Genomic DNA, 7,868 nt, shown 5'->3' with positions numbered 1-7,868 from the left:
CCGTTCCAAAAAAAAAAAAAAGGTGTAATTACATGACGCTAAAATGACTTGAGGATTTGTTGGGTTATAACCTGAATTAACAAATAACTTGAAAGATATCAATATAAGATTCCACAAGATAGAAACAGAATCTTCATCATCTATATATGCTGAAATACATAGCATAGCAGCATTAAAGTAAAGTGATTTGAAGTCCATTTATGTAAGGGTAACCATCAATGTAAACAGGCAAACAGCCAGAGGCAATCGATTTGTACTAAAAAAAATGTCTCTGAAAACTGATTAATCTGCTTTGACCTGTGCCCTTAAAGGGCATTAACTGCCTTTCTTATCTTTGTGGCATGAAGGGAAAAAAATTCAACCTGAAACCCTCAAACACAAACACGTGAAGTGGCATAGAAAATTAACCTAATAAGTTGAATATCAATGGTGAGGATGAAATATTCTTTGCAGGAGGAAGAATTTCCAAGGGAATGGAACCATTATTACAGGACAGCTAATGTGGAGTCATTCTCACATTTGGCCTTATAGGATGGCTAAGACCATCTACAGACACAATCCAACAATAGGATACAGCCACAGAAGTTTGGAGTACTCTAACCAGAAAAAATAAAAATAAATAAATAAATAATTTCAATTAGATTAGACAAAAATTAGATTACACAGGATTTTTGGGCAGACCTATATATTTGATCACAAGAAGAATAATAAAAAATCCCACACTACTAAAACTGTTGACATTTCTAAATTCTTGAACTTTTAACATTGCTTGTACCGAAAGCAGTATAACTCTCTGCTGGGTTTTCCTTGGTACACTGATCAAACAAATCAACAAGAAATCAGAGTGTTTCTGAAATGGCCTCAGATGTTTCTGACTCTTCGTCAGATTGAGCCAATGCAATCTTGTTTAGTGACACCACTCACCAGTGCCTGTAGCTCGTTTGTCAATGGTGATGGTTTGCCAATCCTAATAGGATCAGGCATTGCCTGCATAACCTCTAAAGCAAGTACCCAATGGCTTGTTAATTTCTTTGGTCATAAATTTTATCATTTGGTCTTTGATATGTTTTTGGTGTCCAATGTCATTAATTTTTTTTCTTTATATTTTTTAATTTTTGTGACAGTCAATCCACACTTTGCTTCACATTTTGGATGATGGTGGATTGCTTTGTTGGATTCCTTTGTTTTCTTGCCACTCTGGATTTCTCCCATCCTTTGGTTTCCTTTAGTTACTTGTCAGACGACCCTATTTAAAAAGCAAATAGGATTAATGGTTTAATTTATTCTATCACATAATCCATAAAGCACTACTAAGCATACTCATCACACACTGAGACAATAAACATAAAATTGGCAATGCATGAATGCCTGCATGGGGTTAGTGGAGAGGACAGACATAGATTACTTGAAATTTTCACAATCTGTAATTACTCAGGCCAAAAGATTAAAATAAAATTCAAATTGATCTTATTGGAGCGAACCCATCTTCCATTTTGTTTTTCCTTTTAAATTATAGGGACACACCAAACAAAAGTTATGGTCAGGACAGGACCTATTTGATTTTATCGTGCCACAGAGATGTATAACAATCTGGAAATGCATGATTTTGGGCTAACATAGTCATTTTTTGTGTAATTAATAAATCATGATTAGTAAGAGTTTATTTTGCTGAGCATTTGTTAGACCCAATAGAGGATAGCGATCACCACGTATTGTTAATATTGAACCCTTTTTTTAGTACACCTTACAATTAGAAGTATGAATTTTATTGATGTGACCCGAATATGTGGAGAGAGAATTATAGAAGAGGTGTAGTCACTCTCCATAGATCTCTTTCTTTTGTTTTCATAGAAAGTTTTTTTGATCAGTTATGTTACATTTAGCTACTCATTTTGGTAATATCTTTGAATATATGCTAGTGATTCTGAGAGTGTTATATATCTCGCTACTATTTTGATATGTAGAATTGTGGGTCATCTTTGGTTCAAGTTTTTCCAATAAATTTTTGTTATGGGGAACTCTATTTGAACGAATTTGGCATGTGATTCAAGAAATTATTCAATACTCAGTGTGTTAACACACAAGTCAAAAACACAAATGAAGTTAAAAATTACATAAAAGACATAGTAATAGCAAAAATTTTACTTTGAACAGTAAGAAAAGAAGGTGAAATAAGTAGTTAAATAAATTAAAGAGAAAAAGAGATTAGGCCAAATTTTCAAATTTAAAGTTTTCAAAGGCTTCTAAAAGGCATTTCCTGTATCTCTCAAGCTCCTCCATACCCCTGCTAGCCTCTTCTAGATGTTGCTTAGCCTGTTCTTGAAGTTGCTTAATTTCTTCTTCGGACTTCAAACGGTCTTGGTCGGACTGTTTGATCTTTATAAGAAGTCCATCAATCTCAGACTGTATCAAGTTCTTCCGCTGTGTAGACTCTTCTAATTCCAGCTTCGCTTGCATAACCAAACAAGCTGATTCAGCTTCTTTTTTACGTTCTTGTAAAATAAACAAATTAACCTTGGATTAGTGTTAGCATAAGATTAGTATAGGGTTCTCTAATATATAAAATCTACATTAAGTTTAATGTAAATTGAAGTACTTCATAAGCAAACATATAGCCATCAAAGGCGTTCACCAATAAAAATAGGCAGTTTGGCCAAATCATATAAAATTCTTGTTTTGCGTTCGATATAACAAGGAAATGTAACAAACTAAAACCTCACACAATATAAAATGTAACAAAGCAAAACTTATAATTCAAAAATAAAAAATTGAACCATATGACCCAAAAAAAAAAAAAAAAGCATCACATTTGATTGGAATATATAGTATTTAAGATTTAATATTTTATAGGAAAGGTATATATATGGGAATAATCCCTTGAAATTTAAAGAAATTAACATCCTCATCTTCTGTTTATATTAGCAATGAAATATTCTAAATTTCTATATGAATTTCCTTACAAAAGTTTAACTATGGTTAGTAAAAAAAAAACTGATAAATGTAGAGTAAAAATGCAAAATTTATCAAACACCAAAACATTTGCAACAACAAATCTTTGCATAACTAAGAAAAGCAAAAAAAAAAAAAAAATCATACTTAAATCACAATATGGTGTTCTACAGGGCAGAACTAATTAAACGAAAGCCATTTGAAAGCAACAAATACCATTGATATTGCTTCATAGCAGAGTGTCAAAGAAAAAGTCTGACTGTGCTTTAGGAATTCAACCACAGGAAACACAACTGGAGGCACACATTGCAAACTGTATATTACTTGTTAGCTATGTATAAAGCTATGAAAAAATTAGTTCCCAATTTCTCTTGGACTTGGATGTTTTCCTTGTAATGTATGTACATCAAAGTAGCTTAAAGTCTCTGACTAAAAACTCATGCATTAAAATACATAGCTCACAGAGACATTTCATCAAACAGTTCATTGCATTTCAATTATACCAACTTTGAACTCTAAAAAAAAATAAAATCTCCAACAATTTCTTAACAAAACTAAACCAGCCCACGCTTACCAGCAGATACAAACAGACATAGAAAAATCCAAACGAAAACCACACAATCCAAATACAAACAAAATCAAAAAGAGATACAGAAAATCCACAAAGAAGTCCAAAAAAAAAAAAAAAATTCAAGACCCATAGGTAAACCCAAAATCCCATTTATATTTTGTTGAAGCAAATTTGGAATTGAAGGAGGAGAGAGATGGACAGGCTAAGAAGACGAGAGGGTTAGTGCGAACTTAGAGAGACAAACCTGAACACCATGGTGATTGCAGCTTCAACGTTGTTGTCGCAGCTTAAGGTAGAGAAGACGCGAGCTTTGCGTGAGAGGATTTCAAATTCCACCGTGTATGAGGGTATTTGAAATCCATGGATTTGAGCCTAGATTTGGGACCAAATCCAAATCCATTTCTTTTAACTTACCTAAACAAAGGATTTGGATTTGGGCCCCCTCAAATCCAAATCCAAATCTAAAGGATCCAAACAGAGCTCTAGCACAAAACAATCTATTTTTACTGGAGCATTAACATATCGGTTCGGTACAAATATCGGTAATCGGAATTGATTTCCGATTGCATCACCGCATCGGCGTTGGAAAGACTACTAGTCTCCGCTTGCCAGCCTCGGCTCCTGCGGTTGGCTTCAGGTGCGGTGCGGTTTCTCGGCTCCGGTCGGTTGTAGCGGTTTCTCGGCTCCCTTGCACACCCCCTAACTCTAGCAAAAGACAGACTCTGGTATATTACGACCCCTACTACTACTAGGACTCTAGAATCTTACAAACTCTTATAGGCTAATCTTGTTCTCAAAAAAAAAAAAATCATAGACTAATATCTATTGTTCATTATTCGGCAGAATTCCTCTTAATTTGTTTTTTGTGATTTATGTGAGAAATCATATGAGTTTTAAATAATTTTTACCTTAATAGGTTGTTGTGTGAATAAAATTTTAATTAGAGTCCAAATTTTATGTCTTACATATTACTTCACTCTATACTCTATTAATAAAAACGTAACATATTGATTTCTTTTATTAAGTCAGATAAAATGCCTTGTAGAATGAACTTTGATGTTAACAATTAATGCTGTCGAGGTAAATCTTACATGGCTCCCTTAGTTCTACCTCACGTGATTAACCTTTTTCAGAGATGGACCCACTTTAGGGTCCCCCACCCAAAATTTGGGAAAAAAAAATAGCTCTGTATGATATCTATCCTCTTGTCTCTATTTTGCCACTGTGATAGGTTGATAGTGCAATGTGTTTTGTGTGTGTGAGTTTACTGTGTACTTTTTAAGAAGTCATCCTTTGTAATAATAATTGAGTCTTGACCCTTGAATTTGAAAAAAGAGATGGTCAGATAAGGCCAAAAGAGATAAAAAATAAAAAGAATAGAAAAACTGGAAATTGGCAATCAAAAAGTGAAGCTTGTGGGAATTATGAATCAAATGTGTGTACTACACACATTTTTGTTGGTTTATTTTATGAATTATTAACTATTTTTAGAAAATAATTTATTAACATTAATGTTGTTGTAGCTTGTGGGGTATGTTTGTTTGGTTTATTTTTTGGACTAAATTTTGAAACTATAGAGCTATATAATATGGAAATAATGAAACTTTTATTTGAATTGTTGATGATGGGAAAATTATCTATAATATTTTATTTTTTTAAAGAGAAAAAATTACAAGTAATTTGAAGCCGATAATGCAGCGTTGCTTCTAGTGTTGATGTCCCAATTCATGAAAATTTTCAAACAAAATTCCAAAAAATTACCTCCGATTAAATCAGAATCAATCCAAATTGTGAAAATATGAGATTATAATGTTAATAAATGGGGTGAAATTCGACAAAACTTGAGTAGATGTTAGTTTTAATTTTCATGAACTTTTTTGTGTTTACACTTTGGCCCCTCCCAACTTTGAATCCTAATTCCGTCCCTGACATTTTTCTTTGCTCTCTTTAGCCGCTTTTGTTTTTGGTTTCTTTTCTCTGTGGTCTCAACCCTTTCGTCTTCTTCCTTATGGTCTGTTTGGAAGTTTAGAGGGAGGGGAGAGTAGAGGGGAGTAGAAGAGAGGAGAGTAGTGGGGAAGAGAGTAGAGGGAAATAATTATTTTTCACCTTGTTTGGATGTTTTTAAAATTAGTAGAGAGAAAGGAGAGGAAATAATTTAAATAGACACATTTACCCTTATTTTAAAAATGAACTTACAATATTAGTTTATAATTAATTTATTAAATTAAATAATTATTTAATCAACATTTTAATTCCATCAAATACTACTTATAAAAGTATAAAACTACTATTATAAAATAATTTCTATTACCTCAAAATAAATTCTAACAAAAATAAAAATAAATTCAAAAATTCATTGAATCTCAGCAAAGCCTAGAACGATATCTTTGAAGTAGCAAAACCCAGAAGCCTCAGGCTTCTTCACATGGTGGATGGAACCCACCGGCCCAGTTGAAAGCGATATCGGCGTCGCCACTGTTAAGCTTGACGGCGGCACCGATAGACCCGCTGGCGGAGGACTGATAGAAGTAGCTCACGCGCCGCTTCTTCGTGTCGGGTCCCGATGGGAGCGACGCACCACCATGCTTTGTTCCATCACCGAAAACTCCAATCACTCGCTTTTCTCTCTTTTCTTCAAGTCGAGGACGTCAGACAAAGGTAAACTTCCACCCATGATTTCGACAAAGATGAACGCCGACTCGTTCGGATCGGAGATGGAATCGGAATTGGTTTTGGAGGAGCGTGGTTATGGTGGCATCGGAATCACTGATGAGGTTTAATAAGAAAAGGATGTTTTCTTTTGATTAAATTAGCACAAACGTAAATGGGGTTGGATTTTCCGATTGATGAAGGAGAAGACTTTGACCGGCTGTGGGTTTTTTTCTTAGGAAACAAACAGGAAGTCAATGCTTAAATTTTCTCAGGAAACAATCAAACATTATTTATAAAATCTGTGTGTAATTTTGTTAATTTAGAAAGGATAAATTAGGGAATTTACTTGGACAATAATTTATCTACTTTACTCTCCCTCCAAATCTCTCCAATTTGGAGGAATTAAAAATGAGGGGTTAGAGGGAGTCCAAACCCCTCCAAATCCCTCCCCCTCCTTCCCTAAAAATCTTCCAAACAAGGTAATTGGACTACTCTCCCTCCCTCTACTCTACTCCCCCTCCATTTTTTAACATCCAAACAGACCATTAGTCTTTGCCACGCATAGGTCATCAAAATTTTTATTGTTCCGTTGCCACATATTTCCGTTTTGTCTCTTTATTTTTTATTTTTTATTTTTTTCTCTAAGAGATTATGGCTCCAGGTGAGAGAAACAAGCAAGCAAACAAATTTGATAAAATAATAATAATAATAATATAAGCATTCTTAGCAGATAACAATCAACCAAGTCATTATTTATTAGATAAATTTTGTTAAAATAATATAATCTAAAAATTAAATCAAATGTTATCGGTATATTCTAATCAGATTGTAATCTTTGCAATAGTATATATACAAGGGAGCAAGCACCCAAATTAATGTTTAGGGAAGCCAATTATTTTCTATCTGTATCAATTGTTTAATTTCAGATTTTATACATGTTGTGGCACACGACACATTAACTAATCACAAGAGATTTCCCTTCTAATTAGTTCACATTTAATCAAAATACTTCTATAGTTCTATGGAGGAGCTTCCCTTCCCTAAACTCATTCAAGAATTTCAACAAACATGTAAAATACAAAATCTAGCGACTCCAAATATAAACTAAATACAACCTTTACTAAACAAAGAAACTTCTTTCTCTCCACACTTCTCCTAATGCAACAAAAATCAAACACCATCATTAGTCATCACCATAGACAAGTCACTTTTTTTCTCTCCACACTTTCTTCAACAACTTTGAATTTTCCATGGCATAGAGAACAAGATTTCAAGAAAATGACTAAATTTATCATATCCACATATCTTAAACTTTTGGGACAATCTATAATTTAACAAATGTGTATTCATTTCTTTTAGTAAAATAATGATAAGACATGCTCTTATTGAGGTTATAAACCAAGAGTGTTACATCAAGCCTTTAAATAATTTAAACATGATGCAGGAAGGCATCTCATGTACATCTCAATATATCACCTGTGAATAATTAGTTATCCAAAATCAGCAAAACAAAATCCTATAATTTTGCAAAGATCCCAAGTGCCTCCAAGGAATGCATTTTTCCAAGTTCTCTGCAAATATTCTAAATGAATTATTTTCCAGGTGTTCTAAAGAGATTTCTAGTGTATTATGTATCATAAACAGAACACAATTGTCCCAAGGCCAAAGCACATGTGCAATTGCCTTCAACAATTTG

The 7,868-nt window shown here is 33.4% G+C and overlaps 1 long non-coding RNA gene across 1 annotated transcript; it reads right to left on the bottom strand.

Moving 5' to 3' along the window:
• Positions 1-2,054: 2,054 nt before the first annotated feature.
• On the bottom strand, positions 2,055-4,452 carry LOC115952251. Its single transcript, XR_004083302.1, has 2 exons — positions 3,765-4,452; positions 2,055-2,492 (listed from the first exon to the last, which is right to left on the bottom strand). It is a non-coding gene; the product is annotated as an uncharacterized LOC115952251 (long non-coding RNA).
• Between the last annotated feature and the right edge of the window lie 3,416 nt (positions 4,453-7,868).

Source organism: Quercus lobata, chromosome 7 (assembly GCF_001633185.2).
Source record: "Quercus lobata isolate SW786 chromosome 7, ValleyOak3.0 Primary Assembly, whole genome shotgun sequence".
In the NCBI taxonomy this organism is placed as follows: Eukaryota; Viridiplantae; Streptophyta; class Magnoliopsida; order Fagales; family Fagaceae; genus Quercus; species Quercus lobata.
This window is presented reverse-complemented; position numbering and strand designations above follow the sequence as displayed.